This window comes from Oncorhynchus kisutch, linkage group LG15 (assembly GCF_002021735.2).
Source record: "Oncorhynchus kisutch isolate 150728-3 linkage group LG15, Okis_V2, whole genome shotgun sequence".
Classification (NCBI taxonomy): Eukaryota; Metazoa; Chordata; class Actinopteri; order Salmoniformes; family Salmonidae; genus Oncorhynchus; species Oncorhynchus kisutch.
Window position 1 is genome coordinate 66,610,007 of NC_034188.2, and position 24,234 is coordinate 66,634,240.

General features: G+C 44.2%; 1 pseudogene; it reads right to left on the bottom strand.

The window, feature by feature from the left end:
- Positions 1–425: 425 nt before the first annotated feature.
- On the bottom strand, positions 426–23,854 carry LOC109905725 (pre-rRNA-processing protein TSR1 homolog; annotated as a pseudogene).
- Between the last annotated feature and the right edge of the window lie 380 nt (positions 23,855–24,234).

Sequence of the window (24,234 nt, forward strand, 5' to 3'; positions counted from 1 at the left end):
AGTACCAAGCAAACACTTCACTTATTTTTAGGCTGGATTCCACTGTGTTACCACATCGCCGTTGGTCCCTAAACAACTGCATTTTTATCTGTTTCAAATTGATAGTGTTGGCGGGAAATTTTGTGTACGCTGTCTATAGACATAGTCCCATTCTTTTACGTGTTACTTTAAGGACATTCTCCATGGCGGGTGGGGATATTGGGCCCCCCCCTCATGATCATGAACAGCTAGCTAGAACAGCCACACCACACCCCTTCCTTCAGCTTTAAACAAGATGTGTTCAACACATCACTGTTCAGTGCCCTTGCCTCCATCCACACGAGTAAATCAAAAAAAGCTGATAATAAATGGAGTGTTTCAGCAATACTGTCCAGGGCTCCCGGCGTGCCCCCCAAGGCAATAAAGAGGCATTACTCGTGCGATTGTTTAATCTTTATTTTTCAACTTTTTCCACACTGTAATCAAATTCGCAGTATGAAAAAATGTACACAGTGAACTTTTGATCCCCTCCATTTCTTGGATCATGTTCCGCTCCTCCAACCCCAAGTCTTCACCTTCTAGTTTCCCAGACATATTGGCATGCCTCTTTGGTGCAGTCCCAAAAGAGACCCCGGATGAATAATGGAGCTGCAAGCATGCAAGAGCGCAGTTTTATGATAAATATTACAATTCATAAATCACTGTTTCTCTGAGGAGCATAAAGCATGAGATGAGGATGGGGAGGGATGTAAAACTGTTGAGCGCTGGGGAACCAGAGAGACCAACATGGGGTCATGCGCTCTCTGCTTGAGTCTGACTGGTGATGAAATGGAGTCTTCAGGTCGGGGAGAGACAACCGGGGAGATGGGGGCGGTGCACTGTGTAAAGGTCTGAGACCGTAGCTAGTGTGGAGGATATAAGCAGTCGACCAAGTGTTTAGAATAAACTTTTTCAATCAATACAATTAATTGAACAGACACAAATTGTTTTGTCAGAAATGTACACTATCTGCTTAAAATAAACAAAAAAACAATTACAATATGGGAATAAAATGTAAAGACCTAAAGGAATGGCAGTGGAAGGAGCTGGAGAAGACTTCCCCAAACAGAGTGAGCAATGGACCTAAATAGGAAAGGCAAGCTAGTTCATCCAAAATTGTGATCATTGTTGTTCAGATGATCAATTTCTGTGTAATTCATTGCCAAACATGTTGAAATTGAGAATGGAATCTGTACAACAGTATTATTGATCTGAACATGCTCCCTCTGATTATGCCTCAACATTTGATTCATGTTTTTTCAAGTTTTTAGTGTTTGAGTACAGGGACATGACAGTGCATGAGTCTCAGATAATCAGTGAGTTCAGTTCCACCCAGTTATCAGTCACTGCAACAAAGAGCCTGTTTCCTCTTATACACTGCTGCCATCTAATGGCCAGGAAACAAACTAACTGGACCACAAGGACGTTTTCTAATGAAATAAAAATAAACAAGTGATTTGGTCTGATTGGTTTTATTTAATACAAATGACAATCCATCTCTTGCGAGTGAAAATGTCATCGCCACAGTCCATCAGAACAGACTCCAAAACCCATATAGTACACCTCTTGCAACAGACCTCTACTCCATGTCAAAATCATCCAGCATCTGAGTCCCTTCTCCCTTGACCCAGGGCTGGGGCAGAGGTACATAGGGGTCATATGTCCAGCGACGTATTGACAAGGTTTATGTTTTCTCTGTACCTAGGGCCTCCTTGATGTGTCCTCTCCGACCCCACTTGGTTCTCAGCTCAACAGGCTTAAACCACAGGATGTCATCTACCAGAGAGAAAAGAGCAGAGGTCAGTTAAAATGAAGATACATCATGTAAACCACAGGTGAGTCAGAGCCACATTGGTAGTACGACAGAAGTTGTGGGCCAAATGGTACAGATTCTCTGTATAGTGCACTACCTATGGGCCCTGGTCAAAAGTAGTGCACTATCAAAGGAATGGGGTGCCATTTGCAACAGACTGTGAGAAGTTATGGGGATATTATTGGGAAACATGTAGTGCTCAGCTCAGTGACCTCTGACCCCTGTTGAAGAATATGTATCTGCAGACAGCGGACCAGCAGTTGATCTTGAAAGGGTGTCCACTCAACACGATCCTCTTCAGCACCACAAGCTGGGGGTCACAGCTCAGTAGACAACCTGTACCCACCAGGTCCTGCATGCCTGGGGGAGACAATTGTATTTATTATTATTTATTAACTTTTATTTAATTAGGCAAGTCAGTTAAGAGCCAATTTTTTTTACAATGACAGCCTACCCCGGCCAAACTCAGACAACGCTGGGCAAATTGCGCACCGCCCTATGGGACTCGCAATCACGGCCAGATGTGATACAGCCTGGATTCGAACCAGATACTACAGTGACACCTCTTGCACTGAGATGCAGTGTGTTAGACCACTGCGTCACTCGGGAGCCCAGGAGAGATACAGGCTCAAACACAGGCAGAGATACTAATTCAGCTACACATCAGATACACAAACATTTATATGAACACAGAAGCAAAGAATGGCAGTGTGTTCCTCTGGCCTTCCCCATCTTCAAACAGATAGAGACATACTAATTCAGCCAAACTTCACTCTATCCAGGCCCTTACCACCCTCCCTCTGTCTGAAGAGCAGTACCCCAGCGGTGGGGAATGTAATGGAGGCTTTTACAGAAACCACTGTGGGGGCGTCAGCTCGAAGGAAACGCTCCAGCTTGTGCTTGTCGGCTGGAGAGAGAGCCAATCACAGGTTAGATACAACACTGAGCCGAACACTGACTGTAGACATGGTTCCATCACTTGCTTTGTTAATGCTAAAGTGCTGAAAGCTAGCCAACACACAATACTCCTGTCCCCACAGTGTCAGCATATTTTCCATACTTTTTATTCAATAGATAATTTTGTTCAAGACATAAATGGTGCTGTTTAGCCAGGTCCCCTAACCTGATGTGTGCTGGGAGAAGATGGCGCAGGCCCTGAACCTCCTGAATCCACAGTGGAACACCAGCTCCTCTTTAGACTTGATAGGGTCTGTGTTGATGGGGTGTCTCCTCAACAGCATGTGCATCACTGACATCTGATCACAGAGGATAGAAAGAAACCAAGGGGTAAGGAACTGGAAGAATAGTTTCTGATGAACTATAGTGTTAATAAGACCAGAAGCTAGGGTTGTTAGAATTCTAACTTCTATCTATCTATATACAGTGCCTTCGGAAAGTATTCAGACCCATTGACCTTTTCCACATGTTATTAAGTCAGCATTATTCTAGAATGTTTCCCTCATCAGTCTACACACAACACCCCATAATGACAAAACAAAAACAGGATTTTTAGAAATGTTAGCAAATTTTACAGGCCAAAGAGTTAAATCTTGGACTCATCAGACCAGAGAATCTTGTTTCTCATGGTCTGACAGTCTTTAGGTGACTTTTGGCAAACTCCAAGCGGGCTGTAACCATTTTACTGAGGAGTTGCTTAAGTCTGGCCACTCTACCATAAAGGCCTGATTGGTGGAGTGCTGCAGAGATGGTTGTCCTTCTGGAAGGTTCTCCCATCTCCACAGAGGAGTTCTAGAGCACTGTCAAAGTGACCATTGGGTTCTTAGTCACCTGCCTGAACAAGGCCTTTCTTCCCAGATTGCTCAGTTTGGACAGGCGGGCAGCTCTGGGAAGAGTCTGGGAAGAGTCTTGCAGCTCTGGGAAGAGTCACAGATCTTCCCCAGATCTGTGCCTCGACACAATCCTGTCTAGGAGCTCTACGGACAATTCCTTTGAATCATTCCAATCAATTGAATTGACCACAGGTGGACTCCAATCAAGTTGTAGAAACAAGAAGGATGATCAATGGAAACAGGATGCACCTGAGCTCAATTGAGTCTCATAGCAAAGGGTCTGAATACTTATGTAAATAATGTATTTCTGTTCTTTACTTTTAAAAAGTGTGCAAAAATGTCTAAAACCCTGTTTTTGTCATTATGGAGTATTGTGTGTAGAATGCTGAGGATTAAAAAACAAAAACAAAAAATTAGAATAAGGCTGTAACGTAACAAAATGTGGAAAAAGTCCAAGGGTCTGAATACTTTCCGAAGGCACTGTACACACGCACACAAATACACACACACACACGTTCTCATCGAACATCTCATTCTAAAATCATGGGTATTAATTTGGAGTTGGTCCCCAACTTTGCTGCTATAAAAGCATCCACTCTTCTGGGAAGGCTTTCCACTAGATGTTGGAACATTTCTTTGGGGTCTTGCTTCCATTCAGCCACAAGAGCATTAGTGAGGTTGTGCACTGATGTTGGGAGATTAGGCCTGGCTCGCAGTCGGCATTCCAATTCATCCCAAAGGTGTTTGATGGGAATGAGGTCAGTGCTCTGTGCAGGCTAGTCAAGTTCTTCCACACCGCTCTCGACAAACCATTTCTGTATGGACCTCGCATTGTGTACTTGGGCATTGTCATGATGAAACAGAAAAGGGCTTTCCCAAAATTCTGCCACATAGTTGAACTCTCCAGATAGTTGAACTCTTCCACTCTCCAGAGTCCAATGGTGGCAAGCTTTACACCACTCCAGCCGACGCTTGGTATTGCACATGGTGATCTTAGCCTTGTGTACGGCTGCTTGGCCATGGAAACCCATTTCATGAAGCTACCGACGAACAGCTATTGTACTGACGTTGCTTCCAGAGGCCGTTTGGAACTCAGTAGTGAGTGTTGCAACCGAAGACAGGCGATTTTTACTACGTCCTGTTCTGTGAGCTTGTGTGGCCTACCACTTTGCGGCTGAGCCGTTGTTGCTCCTAGACGTTTCCACTCCACAATAACAGCGCTTACAGTTTACCGGGGAAGCTCTAGCAGGGCAGAAATTAGACAAACTGACTTTTTAGAATTTTCTATGACGGTGTCATGTTGAAAGTCACTGAGCTCTTCAGTAAGGCCATTCTACTGCCTAATGTCTAATGTTTGTCTATGGAGATAGCATGGCTGTGTGCTCGATATTATATACCTGTCAACAACGGGTGTGGCTGAAATAGCCACTAATTTGAAGGGCTGTCCACATACTTTTGTATATATAGTGCATATTTATAATATACAAATATATATATATTCAGAATTTCTATTACTCTGTAGTTTGTGTACACTTTTAGCAACATATTTTACAGCAGAAATGGGTTACAATTCTAAACTTTCAGACTTAAGACATTCATTCAGGAGTATGCCAATACTGTATACCTTCTGTTCATGTGGCAGTAAGGAGACCAGCACCAGAGGCCTGCCTGCCTGGACACTCTCCGTCACCGTGGGGGGAACATCCACTACATGGAGGGTCACATACCAGCCCACCTAGAGAGCAGAGCAGGGTTAATGGATGGGGGGGGGGCACAGAGAGGGGACAGGGTTGAAACAGGATGTCACACACACGGCAGACTCTTACCATGGCCCCTTCTTCCTCCTGCGCAGCCTCAGCTAGTATGCGGCGGCCTGTGCGCTCAAAGCTCTGAAACTGGAAGATGCGGGAGTAGTCTGCAGGCAGGTTTTCCACAGGGTTCCAGGGGGAGGAGCGGAAACTCTTCAGGCCCCTGTAACGCTGGAACCTGAGCACACAGGAAATTAGCAACGTCAACGTATAGCTAAATAATTACGCTGGGCCAGGACGTCCTGGAAAGTAAAGTTTGGGCGTTAACGGCTCGAAGGCATTGTCTACTACATATGACCAGATGTTTCAGACAAGTTTGGTACATTCCTCCCTCCTCAGACTTTCCCTTGAGTGTTGCTAAAGGAAATGTTACATCTTGGAGTGCTTTGACTCTTTGACCAGAGGCCAGGATCAAGTCACTGGCTGGAAATGAGCTGTTCATCAAGGTTATCACATTCTGCTTGACCATTTTTCCAAATGTAAATATAAACTCAACGTACAGGTAACCACCAAAATAAAGGAAACACTTGCGTAAATGAGGGACACAAAATCTATTGAAAGCAGGTACTTCCACACCATTCTGTATACTTCCGGCCCGTCCTTGGACACTGTGCTATCTAACCTCCAAACGAGCTTCAATGCCATACAACACTCCTTCCATGGCCTCCAACTGCTCTTAAACGCTAGTAAAACCAAATGCATGCTTTTCAACCGTTCGCTGCCTGCACCCGCCCGACTAGCATCACCACCCTGGATGGTTCCGACCTAGAATATGTGGACATCTATAAGTACCTAGGTGTCTGGCTAGACTGTAAACTCTCCTTCCAGACTCATATCAAACATCTCCAATCTAAAATCAAATCTAGAGTCGGCTTTCTATTCCGCAACAAAGCGGCAGGGTAGCCTAGTGGTTAGAGCGTTAGACTAGTAACCGAAAGGTTGCAAGTTCGAATCCCCGAGCTGACAAGGTACAAATCTGTCGTTCTGCCCCTGAACAGGCAGTTAACCCACTGTTCCTAGGCCGTCATTGAAAATAAGAATTTGTTCTTAACTGACTTGCCTAGTAAAATAAAGGTAAAATAAAAATTTTAAAAGCCTCCTTCACTCACGCCGCCAAACTTACCCTAGTAAAACTGACTATCCTACCGATCCTCGACTTCGGCGATGTCATCTACAAAATAGCTTCCAATACTCAGCAAACTGGATGCAGTTTATCACAGTGCCATCCGTTTTGTTACTAAAGCACCTTATACCACCCACCACTGCGACCTGTATGCTCTAGTCGGCTGGCCCTCGCTACATATTCGTCGCCAGACCCACTGGGTCCAGGTCATCTACAAGTCCATGCTAGGTAAAGCTCCGCCTTATCTCAGTTCACTGGTCACGATGGCAACACCCACCCGTAGCACGCGCTACAGCAGGTGTATCTCACTGATCATCCCTAAAGCCAACACCTCATTTGGCCGCCTTTCGTTCCAGTTCTCTGCTGCCTGTGACTGGAACGAATTGCAAAAATCGCTGAAGTTGGAGACTTTTATCTCCCTCACCAACTTCAAAGATCTGCTATCTGAGCAGCTAAACGATCGCTGCAGCTGTACATAGTCTATCGGTAAATAGCCCACCCAATTTTACCTACCTCATCCCCATACGGTTTATATTTATTTACCTTTCTGCTCTTTTGCACACCAATATCTCTACCTGTACATGACCATCTGATCATTTATCACTCCAGTGTTAATCTGCGAAATTGTAATTATTCGCCTACCTCCTCATGCCTTTTGCACACAATGTATATAGACTCTCTTTTTTTTCTACTGTGTTATTGACTTGTTTATTGTTTACTCCATGTGTAACTCCGTGTTATTGTCTGTTCACACTGCTATGCTTTATCTTGGCCAGGTCGCAGTTGCAAATGAGAACTTGTTCTCAACTAGCCTACCTGGTTAAATAAAGGTGAAAAAAAAGAGGGTTTGGTTCCTGAGTTAATTAAGTAATTAACATCCCATCATGCTTAAGGTTATGTATAAAATGCAGAAATTGCCATTATTTTGGCTACTATGGCTAGAAGAGATCTCAGGGGTCTCAAAAGAGCATATGGTGTTTAAACGGTGTGTGTGTCTCAGTCACCAGATCTGAACCCAATCAAACACTTATAGGAGATTCTGGAGCGCCTGAGACAGTGTTTTCCACCACCATCAACAAAACATCAAATTATGGAATTTCTCGTGTGAGAATGGTGTCACATTCCTCCAATAGAGTTCCAGAGACTTAGAATCTATGCCAAGGGGCACTGAAGCTGTTCTGGCGGCTCATGGTGACCCAACGCCCTATTAAGACACTTTATGTTGGCGTTTACCTGTATGTGAGTCATGGGTGACTGTGGATGTTACATGTCTTTTTCATGGATTGTTTGAATGATTTTGCTTAGACTGCCCCGCTGTGTTGTAGCCTACATTAAGAGCAGAGGGTCCTGTACAGTACTGAAGGAAAAGGGGCCACTGTGTATTTGATAGACAATATCATTGTCATGCCCTTACCTGTTCTTAGACGATTGGTCTAGAGGCGTGTCCACTTCATCTGGGAACATCTCATTGGCCCGAGCCTCCCGGTAGCGTTTTAATCCCCCCCCCCCCTTCCTCTGCCTCATCCATGTGCTCATCATAGCGCTGGTCTGATCCACCCTTGTTTGATGTGGAATTCAGCTTCTCCTCCTCCTCCTCCGAACCACCACCTGAGGCAGCATCTACTAGGGCTGGGAATTGTATTGCGATTCTCACAATTCTATATGTATTGCGATTAGATACTGTGATTTTATTATGACTCGATGTTACAAACATATTGCTCACTATATGTCTGCTGCAGAGGGACAAGAGACAGCCATGAGAAAACAAGTTTTGTTCAGACATTGAAATAAAAGTGCTGAAAACAAAATTCGCTCCCTATTAAACAAGCTATGAAGGAAGTATGCTGGAATTTTGGTGAAAGTACAGCCATCTGGCGCAAAAATAATATTGCGATATTGTCAATACTATATATCGTCAAAAATAATATCCCGACGATATGCAACTGTATCGATCCTCCCCATCACTAGTTTCTACTGTAGAGCTACTGTACATACTACATCATATACACCAGACTTTTTCCACATTTTGTTAGGTTACAGCCTTATTCTAAAATTGATAAAATTAGTTTTTCTTCAATCTACTCACAATATCCCATAACAACAGAGCAAAAATTGGTTTAGAAATGTTTGTTAATTTATTAAAAATAAAAAAAACTTAAATATCACATTTATATAAGTCGTCAGACCCTTTCCTCAGTACTTTGTTGAAGCACCTTTGACAGCGATTACAGCCTCGAGTCTTCTTGGGTATGATGCTACAAGCTTGGCACACCTGTATTTGGGGAGTTTCTTCCATTCTTCTCTGCAGAGCCTCTCAAGCTCTGTCAGGTTGGATGGGAGCGTTGCTGCACAGCTATTTTCAGGTTTCTCCAGAGATGTTCGGTCGGGTTCAAGTCCGGGCTCTGCCTGTGCCACTCAAGGACATTCAGACTTGTCCCGTAGCCACTCCTGCATTGTCTTGGCTGTGTGCTTAGGGTCGTTGTCATGTTGGAAGGTGAACCTTCGCCCCAGTCTGAGGTTCTGGGCGCTCTGGAGCAGGTTTTCATCAAGGATCTCTATGTATTTTGCTTCGTTCATCTTTGCCTCGATCCTGACTAGTCTCCCAGTCCCTGCCGCTGAAAAATATCCCCACAACATGATGCTGCCACCACAATTCTTCACTGTAGGGATGGTGCCAGGTTTGCTCCAGACGTGACACTTAGCATTCAGGCCAAAGAGCTCAATCTTGGTTTCATCAGATAGGAGAATCTTGTTTCTCATGATCTGAAAGTCTTTAGTTGCCTTTTGGCAAACTCCAAGCGGGCTGTCATGTGCCTTTTACTGAGGAGTGGCTTCAGTCTGGTCACTCTACCATAAAGGCCTGATTGGTGGAGTGCTGCACAGATGCACCAAGACCTGCACCAAGACCCCCATTTGGGAAGGGAAAGGGGATACCTAGCCAGTTGTACAACAGAATGCATTCAAATGAAATGTGTCTTCCGCATTTAACCCAACCCCTCAGAGAGGTGCGGGGGGCTACCTTAATCTCAGATTGGCCAGGCTGACAGCTCTAGGAAGAGTCCTGGTGGTTCCAAACTTCTTCCATTTAAGAATGATGGAAGCCATTGTGTTCTTGGGGACCTTCAATGCTGCAGAAATGTTTTGGTACCCTTCCCCAGATCTGTGCCTTGACACAATCCTGTCTCGGAGCTCTAAGGACAATTTCTTCGACCTCATGGCTTGGTTTTTGCTCTGACATGCACTGTCAACTGTGGGACCTTATATAGACAGGTGTGTGCCTTTCCAAATCATGTCCAATCAATTGAATTTACCACAGTTGGACTCCAATCAAGTTGTAGAAACATCAAGGATGATGAATGGAAACAGGATGCACCTGAGCTCAATTTCAAGTCTCATAGCAAAGGGCCTGAGTACTTATGTAAATAAGGCATTTCTGTTTTTTCACTTTGTCATTATGGGGCATTGTGTGTAGATTGCTGAGTATTTTTTATTTATTTAATATATTTTAGAATAAGGTTGTAACTGTAACGGCATTCTTCGTTTGTCGAAAGAGAGTCGGACCGAAATGCAGCGTGGTGGTTACTCATGTCTTTAATGAAGAAAAAAGTGACGATACATGAAATAACTGATAAATACAAAACAACAAACGGAACGTGAAACCTAATTACAGCCTATCTGGTGAAACTACACAGAGACAGGAACAATCACCCACGAAATACAAAACGAAACTCAGGCTACCTAAATACGGTTCCCAATCAGAGACAACAAGAATCACCTGACTCTGATCGAGAACCGCCTCAGGCAGCCAAGCCTAACTAAACACACCCCTAATCATAGCAATCCCAATCCTATAAAACCCCAATGCGAAACACAACACGTAAACCCATGTCACACCCTGGCCTGACCAAAATATATAACGAAAACACAAAACACAATGACCAAGGCGTGACAGTAACAAAATGTGGAAAAAGTCAAGGGGTCTGAATCCTTTTCGAAGGCACCGTATGTAATGTGAACTACTGGTGTTAATGAGGTTCAAGCCAAGTGCATTATACTATTTATTAGAGGTCGACCGATTAATCGGAATGGCCGATTTCAAGTTTTCATAACAATCGGGATTTGGCCGATTTAAAAAATATATATTTTATTTTTTACACACCTTTATTTAATCTTTATTTAACTAGGCAAGTCAGTTATGAACACATTCTTATTTTCAATGATGGCCTAGGAACAGTGTGTTAACTGCCTTGTTCAGGGGCAGAACGACAGATTTTCACTTTGTCAGCTCGGGGGATTCAATCTTGCAACCTTACAGTTAACTAGTCCAACGCTCTAACCACCTGCCTCTCATTGCACTCCACGAGGAGACTGCCTGTTACGCGAATGCAGTAAGCCAAGGTAAGTTGCTAGCGAGCATTAAACTTATCTTATAAAAAACAATCAATCAATCATAATCACTAGTTAACTACACATGGTTGATGATATTACTAGTTTATCTAGCGTGTCCTGCGTTGGATATAATCGATGCGGTGCGTATCATTGCTCCAATGTGTACCCAACCATGAACATCAATGCCTTTCTTAAAATCAATACACAGAAGTGTATATTTTTAAACCTGCATATTTAGCTAAAAGAAATCCAGGTTAGCAGGCAATATTAACCAGGTTAAATTGTGTCACTTCTCTTGCGTTCATTGCACGCAGAGTCAGTATATATGCAACAGTTTGGGCCGCCTAATTTGCTAGAATTTGACGTAATTATGACATAACATTGAAGGTTGTGCAATGTGACAGGAATATTTAGACTAATGGATGCCACCCCTTAGATAAAATACAGAACGGTTCCGTAATTCACTGAAAGAATAAATGTCTTGTTTTCGAGATGATAGTTTCCGGATTTGACCATATTAATGACCTAAGGCTCGTATTTATGTGTGTTATTATGTTATAACTAAGTCTATGATTTGATAGAGCAGTCTGACTGAGCGGGGGTGGGCAGCAGCAGGCTCGTAAGCATTCATTCAAACAGCACTTTACTGCGTATTGCCAGCAGCTCTTTGTTGTGCATCAAGCATTGCGCTGTTTATGACTTCAAGCCTATCTTGTTCTGCATGGGTAACGCTGCTTCGAGGGTGGCTGTTGTCGTTGTGTTCCTGGTTCAAGCCCAGGTAAGAGCGAGGAGAGGGACGGAAGCTATACTGTTACACTGGCAATACTAAAGTGCCTATAAGAACATCCAATAGTCAAAGGTTAATGAAATACAAAAGGTATAGAGAGAAACAGTCCTATAATTCCTATAATAACTACAACCTAAAACTTCTAACCTGGGAATATTGAAGACTCATGTTAAAAGGAACCACCAGCTTTCATATGTTCTCATGTTCTGAGCAAGGAACTTAAACGTTAGCTTTCTTACATGGCACATTTTGCACTTTTACTTTCTTCTCCAACACTTTGTTTTTGCATTATTTAAACCAAATTGAACATGTTTCATAATTTATTTGAGGCTAAATTGATTTTATTGATGTATTACATTACAAGTTAAAATAAGTGTTCATTCAGTATTGTTGTAATTGTCATTATTACAAATACATTTCAAACGGTCGACCTCTACTATTTATAAACCTAATGGTGTTGGCCCAAGGAAGTTAGAAGAAGTGTAAAAGTGGTTCTCACAGAAGTGGCATTACAGTAAGCAAGAGATACATGGGGGGGGGGGGGGGGGGGGGGGGGGGGGGATCCACACTGCATGGGGTCGATTCACAACCTTCAGAACAACTCCAGCTGTAATAACAATAATAATCATGATCATCCCCAGCACCCTTTCCTCCATTGTTAACATCTCCTAGTCTAACCCCAACATCAAACACATTCTAATAACGATTAAAGAAAATAAATGGAGCTGAACCTTTTCTCCAAAGACGAATTTCCCCCTTTCTTTCAAGCAAGGCTGTTATAAATAAATGGCCGTCCCTCCCTTGGTCCAGACAGGAAGTTGTGTCCGCGGAGCAGGAAATCAGGTGGCTTCTCTCGGGACCCTTGCTCCAAACACTATTGTTGCCACGGTGAGCAGCCTGGCACTACAGCCCAGAGGCAGACACTGAGAAAACAAACAGTGGTGCTGCGCCGCAGACCAACCACGGGTTACGTATACACTGTTTTGTTCCACCCCCAACCACACACCGTCCGGCGCCGCAACTTTTTTTCTCCACCAATCACTGTCCTGTCTGAGCTGCTTCCCCCTGACGTCTTCCGCATCACCCCACATCAGCTCAGACGTCTCAACAATCAACTCAGACTGTAGGATCACCCTCTTCTCCTTACACTACTCTGTCTGCTTACGCTTTCCTTTAGTGGTTTCACTATCGCAACAGGCAGAGGGTAAACAAACATGTAAACAAACACCTTAGCAGTGCACCCAATGCCCTGGGACAGGACGAGGTCAGTGTAACAGTTGTCACTCTTTCTTCTGTAGTAATGGCTACACCAACTGAGTTGACCCTCACATTCATTTATGCACTGTCTCTATGAACACTCACAGGACTCCACACACTCACACTGACACCACAACACACACATAACATGCATACACATTTACACTAACTCTACACACACACAATCTTCATTTACACTGCTACTACTCTGTCATAGATCCTGATGCCTAGTCACCTTATCCCTATACATATCTACCTCTATCACTCCAGTATCCCTGCACATAGTTTAAAATGGTACTGGAACTGACCCTGTATATAGCTTCTTACTTTCTCGTGTTCTAATCTCTAGTGTCTTTGCTCTTCCTTATGTTATTGTTTATGAATACTGCATTATTGGGTTTAGAGCTTGCAAGAAAAGCACTGTACTTGGGCACGTAACAATAAAACTTGAAACTAATGTATGTGCTGGAAAAATACATACATAACTATTATTCTGTGCAGACTTTTCTGTTTCCCAGGCTGTGGATTGTATTCACTACACACCACCTGAGAGTCAAGGTCCTCTTCATCTATGGATTCGTCCATCATCGCGTCATCATCCTCCTCATCGTCGGTGCTCACTTCATCCTCCTCACCATTCTCATCCTCCTCATCCACAATCCATGTGGCCTGGTAGTCTGATGTCCCCTTAGGCACCTTCATAGCACGCTTGCTCTTTCTGACCTCTGAGGGGAGGACGAGGGGGGAAGGAGAACATTTATTAAAGAAGTTCATTACATTGTAAACCCAGAGACAATAATAACCTCAATGTGTTGACATGAACCAGTTCAAAGTACCCATACAATGGATGCCAACAACAGCACTGCAACCATAGATCTAACATGTAATTCAACGTAACGACCCTCTATAACTCTGCCCTCTCTCTCCCTTTACCTTCAGCCTCCAGCAGTTCAGTATCAGTGGGCCAGATCTGCTCTCCATCCATGGGGCCTACCTCTGCCTCGGCCTGCAGACTCTCCCTGCGAGCTGGGTCTGCCTTCATCAGCACCTGCACTGACTCGATTTCATCAACACCACTATCTTGAAACACATAGAGAGCACAGTTAGCACGTACTGCCAACAAGCAGAAGCAGCACTGATAAATGCCTTCACTATAGTTTGTAAATTATTAATTAAATCACTGTCAATTTTGTATGTAATGATATCAGCCCGTGATAAGCTGTGACCATCTTCGTAACTTTGCTAAAATCTGAAATATTGTGCACAAAAATGCAGAATAGCTAAACAATGCCTTTGTCAATTCTAGTTTAGACTAGTGCAATGCTATACTCTCCTGCTAAACTGATAAATAAACTTCAGTTAGTGCTAAATATGGCTGCTAGAATCTTGACTTGAACCAAAAAAATGTATCTTGTTTTTCTGTTAACCTACAAAGCATTACATGGACTTGCTCCTACCCATCTCTCCGATTTGGTACATACCTACACGTACGCTACGGTCACAAGACGCAGGCCTCCTTATTGTCCCTAGAATTTCTAAGCAAACAGCTGGAGGCAGGGCTATAGATCTTTGAGGGCTATACTCAGCCTCGTCTGAGGGTAGTAAGTTGGTGGTCTGTTGATATCCCTCTAGAGGTGTGGGGGCTGTGCTTTGGCAAAGTGTGTGGGGTTATATCCTGTCTGGTTGACCCTGTCCAGGGGTATCGTTGGACAGGGCCACAGTGTCCCCCGACCCCCGCGTCTAAGCCTCCAGTATCTATGCTGCAATAGTCGGCAGTTGAAGTCGGAAGTTTACATACACCTTAGCCAAATACATTTAAACTCAGTTTTTCACAATTCCTGACTTGTAATCCAAATCCAAGGTCCGGTGCCTCCGGTGACGATCCACGGTCCAGAGTCCCCGGCGACGATCTACGGTCCAGTTCCTCCGATGACGTATTCACGAGCGGAGTGGGGACTTTGCCCCGCACCGGAGCTGCCCCCGACGGTAGATGGCCACCCGGCCCTCCCCTATTGAGTCAGGTTTTGCGGTCGGAGTCCGCACCTTTGGGGGAGGAGGGGGGGTACTGTCACGCTCTGACCATAAAGAGCTGTTTATTCTCTATGTTGGTTAGGTCGGGGTGTGATTAAGGTTGGGTTATCTAGGGGAATTGTATATCTATGTTGGCCTCGTATGGTTCCCAATCAGAGGCAGCTGTTTATTCTGTATGTTGGTTAGGTCGGGGTGTGATTAAGGTTGGGTTATCTAGGGGAATTGTATATCTATGTTGGCCTCGTATGGTTCCCAATCAGAGGCAGCTGTTTATCGTTGTCTCTGATTGGGGATTATATTTAGTTAGCCATTTCCCCATTGTGCTTGGTGGGATCTTGTCTATGTATAGTTGCCTGTGAGCATTATTATAGCTTCACGTTTCCTTTGTTCGCTTTGTTGTTTTGAAGTTTTCTATTCCAAAATAAAGGATGGAAACATACCACACTGCATCTTGGTCTACTCCTTATGACGAACTTGACAGCCTTCCACAAGCTTCCCACAATAAGTTGGGTGAATTTTGGCCCATTCCTCCTGACAGAGCTGGTGTAACGGAGTCAGATTTGTAGGCCTCCCTGCTCGCACACATTTTGAGTTTCCCACAAATTTTCTATAGGATTGAGGTCAGGGCTTTGTCCTTTGTTGTCCTTAAGCCATTTTGCCACAACTTTGGAAGTATGCTTGGGGTCATTGTCCATTTGGAAGACCCATTTGCGACCAAGCTTTAACTTACTGATTGATGTCTTGAGATGTTGTTTCAATATATCCACATAATTTTCCTCCCTCATGATGCCATCTATTTTGTGAAGTGCACCGGTCACTCCTGCAGCAAAGTACCCCCACAACATGATGCTGCCACCCCCGTGCTTCACGGTTGTGATGGTGTTCTTCGGCTTGCAAGCCTCGAACCGTTTTCCTCCAAAATAACGATGGTCATTATGGCCAAACAGTTTTATTTTTGTTTCATCAGACCAGAGGACATTTCTCCAAAAAGTACGATCTTTGTCCCCATGTGTAGTTTCAAACCGTAGTCTAGCTTTTTTTATGGTGGTTTTGGAGCAGTAGCTTCTTCCTTGCTGAGCGGCCTTTCAGGTTATGCCGATATATGACTCGTTTTACTGTAGATATAGATACTTTTGTACCTGTTTCCTCCAGCATCTTCACAAGGTCCTTTGCTGTTGTTCTGGGATTGATTTGCACTTTTCACACCAAAGTACGTTCATCTCCAGGAGACAGAACGAGTTTCCTTCCTGAGCGGTATGACGGCTGCGTGGTCCCATGGTGTTTATACTAGCGTACTATTGTTTGTACAGATGAACGTGGTACCTTCAGACGTTTGGAAATTGCTCCCAAGGATGAACCAGATTTGTGGAGGTCTAAAATTTGTTTTCTGAGGTCTTGGCTGATTTATTTTGATTTTCCCATGATGTCAAGCAAAAGAGGCACTGAGTTTGAAGGTAGGCCTCCAATTGACTCAAATGATGTCAATTAACCTATCAGAAGATTCTAAAGCCATGACATCCTTTACTGGAATTTTCCAAGCTGTTTAAAGGCACAGTCAACTTAGTGTATGTAAACTTCTGACCCACTGGAATTGTGATACAGTGAAGTTATAAGTTAAATAATCTGTCTGTAAACAATTGTTGGAAAAATTACTTGTGTCATGCACAAAGTAGATGTCCTAACCTACTTGCCAAAACTATAGTTTGTTAAAAAGAAATTTGTGAAGTGGTTGAAAATCTAGTTTTAATGACTCCAACCTGGGTGTATGTAAACTTCCGACTTCACCTGTATGTGCCGGGGAGCTAGGGTCAGTCTATCCTATCTTTTGTCCTGTGTGAACTTAAATATGTTCCCTCTAATCCTCCCATTTCTCTCCCCTCCCGGGGGAACTGAGCCCTAAGAGAGAGAGAGAGAGGGAGAAACTGACCCACCTGCATGCCTACGTCTCCTTCCTTCCCAGGCTTGGCAGGACGGGCGGTCATAGTTGAGGGGAAGGGGGTCTATGGGCGATTCGATCTGACTGAGCTGGAAGTTTCCAAACCCAGAGATGTGCACCAGCCTGTCCACCTGCAGAGGGCAGCCTCGGACATACCCAGACACACGCAGGGTCCCCAGTCCCGTGGGGGCTTCCCCTCTCCCTTTCTCAGAGCTGTTGGGGGTGTAGGGCCTGCTGGCCCAGGAGGAGAGGCCGACGGGAGCAGAAGCCCAACCTCCTCTGCCTCTGTGCTCCCAGGTGTCTGAAGTCAGTGTGGCGTCCTGGTCTGAGTCCAGAGGGAAGAGGCGCGCCCCAGGGAAGCGGGTTTTGGATATCTTGGCTAGCGCCTGCCGTGAGTCCACACGCTTCTTCACTGCCAGGTCTGAAACACCCTGACACACCAGAGCTGGGGGAGAGAGAAATGGAGGTTATATAGGATAGAGATGACAGTGGATGCAGAGAAAAAATCGATGGGGTAGTTGAGATTTGGAGTAAAGGAATCAGTATAATATCTACAGTATGTCATCTGCTAAACATTTATCTAATCTGCAAGGGGAAAGGACAAGTTGAAAAAAATCCAGCGCACTGTGAGCATCTTTTTTGGATAGCTTGTATGGAAGCTTACAATGGGCTGGTAGCCCCTGTGCAAAGAGACCGAGGCAGTAGTCTCCATAACTGTCCCAGCCTTCTGTAGAGTCCAGCACAAACACCAGACTATCTGCTACCATCACCACATCCAGTAGAGAGTGCATGTCAACTAGAGAGAGAAGGGAGAGAATAGAGTCAGAGATTATGTTATCGGATTAGTACTAGCATCAGCATCGAATGAAGGCAGGTAGCCTAGCGGATAAGAGCGTTAGGCCAGCAACCGAAAGGTAGCTGGTTCGAATCCCCGAGCAGACTAGGTGAAATATCTGTCGATGTGCCCTTGAGCAAGGCACTTAACCCTATTTGATCCTGTAAAGGAGTCAGCATGCTTCAGTTTGGCTGGTACCTAGCCAAACCTGGCTAGCCGAACCGAATTAGTGCGCTTGCATACTCCCTTAGAAAACCCCAGCTTAATTTAAAAAAAATATAACGACAATAGTACTGTTTGTCCATTTTGAGACAGCATAGCAAGTATACACTTCCTCAAAATAGTCAGAATTGATCTAAGATATCTCAAGAAATCTATAATTAAATGATGTTTTTGCAGAGATCTAATTTAACATCTAACTAAGATGTTTGGTGCAGTATTTTTCAATGAATTTTTTTTACATCAAAGTGAGTTGTCTCTCGTTGAATGACAGAGTTTATAGAATAATCTCTACTGTTGACCAATCACCAACGAAGGAGCGTAGACTTCGGCTCCGAACTTCAGCTTGTCCCCAGAAAATGCACCCCAAGTCCAAAACTAACATAAACGTCATCATAATATATGCACAAACACTTCTAAACTGTTTCGGATGGGAAGCATGCGGACGCCTTAAGAAGCTCTGTATAAGAGCGTCCCCTAAATCAATAAAATATCAAATGTAAATGAATGACTCAGAATGCCCCTTATAATTGTTGAGTACATCCAGACATGGATTACACTTTCATTTACGTAAACTATAGTCAGTATCTATATAACTTTAGTTTCGACAACATAAACAAATTGTTGTAGCCAAGTCGGTGAGCTACCTGGGTCTGGAGGAAGGTGAACCTCTGTTTGAAGCGGGCCATGACCAGGCTAAAGCTGTCACTGACCTCATACACACTGTTTTCCTCACACACCAGCCAGCCAGCCTCCTCACACCACAGCAGCCTGGTCACAGCCTCAGCAACTACACCTGCATGGAGGGCCACCGCAGCCACCAGGTGGGGGGGACCATCCCTGCTGCCCAGATGACATTTCTCTGCCAGGACCTGGACAGGACAGACACGTAGCATTTAAGGTAGACTCAGCAATGTACGAAGTAATAGTAATATCGTGCTGATTTCCACAACAACTAGAGAGTGTATTGATGCTGAACTTCTCCTCTGTTATGGTCCCATAGCTACCACATTGTAGCATATACTCTGTGTGACTGCAAAGTCTTGCATCGTGTTCATCTCAATATGTGCGGTGCTGCTCGTTGCAATGTCATAAAGCTGACTCTACTTTTAACTTGCCTGATTTATACCGCTGTGGTTCCAAAGTGACATTGTGTCAAATGCAAGAGCATCTTACCAGGTCCTTCTTATTTTTCCGCAGCTGGTTGGCTTTGTGTCGTTTGTCCAGCTTTCTCGCCTCTTGCTTCTGTTTTTTGGTAAGAGCAGTCATCGACGTCATCGACTGTTGGGGATGACATCATTCAAAGGTGAATACAGATCAGGATGGAAACAAATGAAAGGGCATGGCTACCAACATGTGCACTAGCAGATAGACAATTACAGTTGATGTAAGGGTAATGGACTAAATGCCTGAAGGAGGTTTCTGATGATCTACCAAAGGTGTGGAGCAGAGACCAGGCTTTTTTTGGAATCTAGCTAGTCCTACTACATGGACTTGCCCAAGGTCAATACTTCAAAAATGTAAATTATGAAATGCCTACCATGTACCCATGTTCGTCCTCTGTAGTTGCGTGCCTTTCATTGTTTGCTGAAATCTATACATTTTCAATAAGCATTCATCAAATACAACCACTGTTTGCTCATTGCTGTTGCTCCCGAGTGGCGTAGCGGTCTAAGTCACTGCATCTCAGTGCAAGAGGTGTCACCTACAGTCCCTGGTTTGAATCCAGGCTGTAGCACATCTGGCTACAGCCATAGCCGGATGTGAACAAAGAACATATTCTTATTTACAATGACGGCAAACCCCGGCCAAACCTGATACTCCGGCCAAACCCAGACAACGCTGGGCCAATTGTGTGCCGCCCTATGGTACTCCCAATCACAGCCGGATGTGATGCAGCCTGGATTTGAGTAAGTATGCAGTGAGTATGCAGTGCCGACCCGTCATTCAGGGCAGGGGGGGGCTCGTTGTTATTTTGTCATTAATACATGTGACATATCAGTTTGCAAACAATGTAAAAAAAAAATATATATATATATATATACACAGTACCAGTCAAAAGTTTGGACACACCTACTCATCATTCAATGTTTTTTCTTAATTTTTACTATTTTCTACATTGTAGATGTCACAACTTCCGCCGAAGTCGGCTCCTCTCCTTGTTCGGGCAGCATTCGGCGGTCGACGTCGCCGGCTTTCTAGCCATTGCCGCTCCATTTTTCCATTGTTCCATTTGTTTTGTCTTGTTCCCTGCACACCTGGTTTTCATTCCCTAATCACACTGCATGTATTTATTCCTCTGTTCCCCTCCATGTCTTTGTGTGAAATTGTTTTTGTTACGCAGTGGCGTCTGTCTGTTTTATTGCCTCTGCCTTAATAAAGTGTGCTCCTGTTCACAACTCTCTGCTCTCCTGCACCTGACTTCTCCACCAGTAGCGTACAGTGTGACAGTAGACCAACTTGTCTAAATTGTCCACTCCTCCTTTTGTGGCATTGTAATCCATTATGATTTCTGGTTTTTGATGTTCCTGGCCACAGATTCTCCCATCCCTATGCAGCGTACTCATGAGGACCACATTTTTGCCTTTCTTTGGCACGTAGAACACTAGGGATGTGTCGGCCGTGAACACAAACTTAGAGGAATTGATAGGCCTGTTACGTGTATTCAACAGCTAAGGTGGGAGCTCTGGCTTGGTTTTTCGTACTGTTCCTATCATCAGCTTCCTCTTGAGGAGCTCCTGTCCCAGCTTGTGCGAAGTAAAAAAATTATCCCATGTGATGTTATGGCCTCAGAGTCCCTGTGTCAAGTCCAGGACAACCCACATCCCTTGTTTTTTTCAGGGCCTCCTCTATATGGCTTCTCTGTATACACTTGCAAGTTCCACCCATATGATGAAGCAGCATCACAGCAGCCCAGATCTTGATTCCATATTTTGCGGGTTTAGACGGTGTGTACTGCCTGAAGGGGCAGCAGCCCCTTAATGGCATAAGCTGTTCATCAACAGTAACGTTGAGCCCAGGTGTCACGTCCTGACCTTAGTTCCTTTTTAAGGTCTCTGTTTTAGTTTGGTCAGGGCGTGAGTTGGGGTGGACATTCTATGTTTTGTGTTCTATGTTTTCCATTTCTATGTATTTGGCCTGGTATGGTTCCCAATCAGAGGCAGCTGGCAATCGTTGTCTCTGATTGAGAACCATACTTAGACAGCCTGTTTTTCCCACTTGAGTTGTGGGTAGTTATTTCCTGTTTAGTGTTTTGTGTGTTTCGTTCACTCTCTTTGTTGTTTTGTTATTCAGTGTTCAGTTGATTTATTAAATATTAACATGGACACATACCACGCTGCGCATTGGTCCGATCTTGACTACTCTTCCTCAGATGACGAGGAGAACCGTTACACCAGGGTTGTAAAACAGGGGAAGGCGGACCACTCACTTGTCCCACACTGACCTGATTGCAGCTAGCTTGTCTCTCTGCAGCCAAGCTGGTCTGGTGTCTCAGTTATCAAAGCAGATCATCCTGGAAATAATGTGGACATTTTCCAGAGACGTTGTTGGATGGAAAAGTTCTCTGCCAGTTTCTTCATCCCACAGGGATTCTGTTGATTCCCCATTGGATCTGAACACCAGCAAGGATAAGAACTCCAAAGTATGCATGTAAATGAGTTTGGTCCATCTCCTTCCATCTCTCTCCAAAAACACACCTTCCCTCCAAATTAGTGAAGTCCAGAATGATTTTCTGGATGGTGTCTGGGATGAACAGTTCAAAAGAAGACATGAGGAACCGCCATCCGCATCTGCCCTGGTTGCATCCTTATCACATTGGAAGCCATTCATTCCTTGGGCAAGAAGACCATTTAATTTCAGAATTCTTTGATGTCCACATTTCTTCTCCTGCAGGCTGTTGATGAGCTGGTTGCCAGGGTTGTAAAACAGGGGAAGGCGGACCACTCACTTGTCCCACACTGACCTGATTGCAGCTAGCTTGTCTCTCTGCAGCCAAGCTGGTCTGGTGTCTCAGTTATCAAAGCAGATCATCCTGGAAATAATGTGGACATTTTCCAGAGACGTTGTTGGATGGAAAAGTTCTCTGCCAGTTTCTTCATCCCACAGGGATTCTGTTGATTCCCCATTGGATCTGAACACCAGCAAGGATAAGAACTCCAAAGTATGCATGTAAATGAGTTTGGTCCATCTCCTTCCATCTCTCTCCAAAAACACACCTTCCCTCCAAATTAGTGAAGTCCAGAATGATTTTCTGGATGGTGTCTGGGATGAACAGTTCAAAAGAAGACATGAGGAACCGCCATCCGCATCTGCCCTGGTTGCATCCTTATCACATTGGAAGCCATTCATTCCTTGGGCAAGAAGACCATTTAATTTCAGAATTCTTTGATGTCCACATTTCTTCTCCTGCAGGCTGTTGATGAGCTGGTTGCCAACGGGTTGGTCCTGGGCTGGCTGCTGACGGGCTGACGGGCTGACTGAGGGTCAATCTCATCCTCTTCTTCCAACTCACTGTCAGACTCCGAATTGACAGAGACATGATCCTCATATTCAGATAATTCTTCATCTTCCAAAATGGAAGATGCTCCTTCCACACTAGCTCACACCAGCTCTCTCTGCAAAAATGATTTCTTAGGCCCTCTGAGGAGAGATTACTTTTGCCATACTGATTGATTGTGGTAAGGAGCAACACATGCAAAGCTATATATTTGTTGTGTCCCTCCCCCAATTTGCACCTGGCTGGTGTAGAGTGTGGGAAAATACTGAATTTTGTACAATGTATCAAAATAATGTACTGTAATAACATTGTGCAGGTTCCCACAAGACATTGTGTAGTTTCACACTCTACAAAGGGTAAAGTGTGTGAGAAAAGCAGGAGACTATTATTATTGGTGATATGTTGAAACAGCAGGCCCAGGGAGGAGGAAGACAGAATGAAGGCACACAGCAAACCTTACTTACTGTTTTTCACCCACTTTTATTACCCTCGGGTCCACATATGTAATATACATTAGTAGGGAGTGCACAGCACTCAATGAAAATGTGTTATGTTGTTAGCCTGGTGCGGCAGTGGTAAGGTGTTGGGACAGTACGCCCTAACAGTATGTGGGCACCGTTTGTCACCGTCATAGCGCAATTATTATTGTTATTATTTCACCTTTATTTAACCAGGTAGGCCAGTTGAGAACAAGTTCTCATTTACAACTGTGACCTGGCCAAGATAAAGCAGTGCGACAAAAACAACAACACAGAGTTACACAGAAACAAACGTACAGTCAAAAACACAATAGAAAAAATCTGTACAGTGTGTGCAAATGTAGAAGAGTAGGGAGGTGGGCAATAAATATGCCATAGAGGCTAAATAATTACAATTTAGCATTATGACTGGAGGGATAGATGTACAATTAATGTATTATTTAGTGTTGTGCCTTTGCTGTCATGTATCCCCAAAACGTTTTTTTTGTGTGTTTGCCCCACCAAGCTGTACATGCTAAAATCGACCACTGAAAGTATGGAGTTCCCACATCTGATGATATTAATTTGTCACAGCTAACGTTACGTTCGAAACAGAATTTGAAGCACGTGTTTCGGCAGCACAGCAGCAGCACGTCCATGGCTACAACCAGCGACAGAAAGGGACACATTCCTCCGTCACAAACGTACCCTTGTTCTCCCGTTCGATTTCTCCTTTCCTCCGATGCCACGTTTCTGTTCTTTGTTTTTCTGTTTAAAAACACTGGCTCTGTGGCCCTGTTGTTGTTCTCCACCAGACACCATTTTCGCCACGCTCGTGTGACGGCATGCCAACTTTGATGACGTAGTTCACTTGCTATTGAGAAAGGCCGCTGTAGGCAGACATGGCTCTCAAGAGAAGACAGGCTATGTGCACACTGTCCACAAAATGAGGTGGAAATTGAGCTGCACTTCCTTACCTCCTGCCAAATGTATGACCATATTAGAGACACATATTTCCCACAGATTACACAGATCCACAAAGAATTCGAAAACAAACCCCATATCTACTGGGTGAAATACCACAGTGTACAATCACAGCAGCAAGACGTGTGACCTGTTGCCACAATAAAAGGGCAACCAGTGAAGTGAACAAACACCATTGTAAATACAACCCATATTTATGTTTATTTATTTTCCCTTTTGCACTTTAACTATTTGCACATCGTTACAACACTGCATATAGACATAATATGACTTTTGAACTGTGTAATG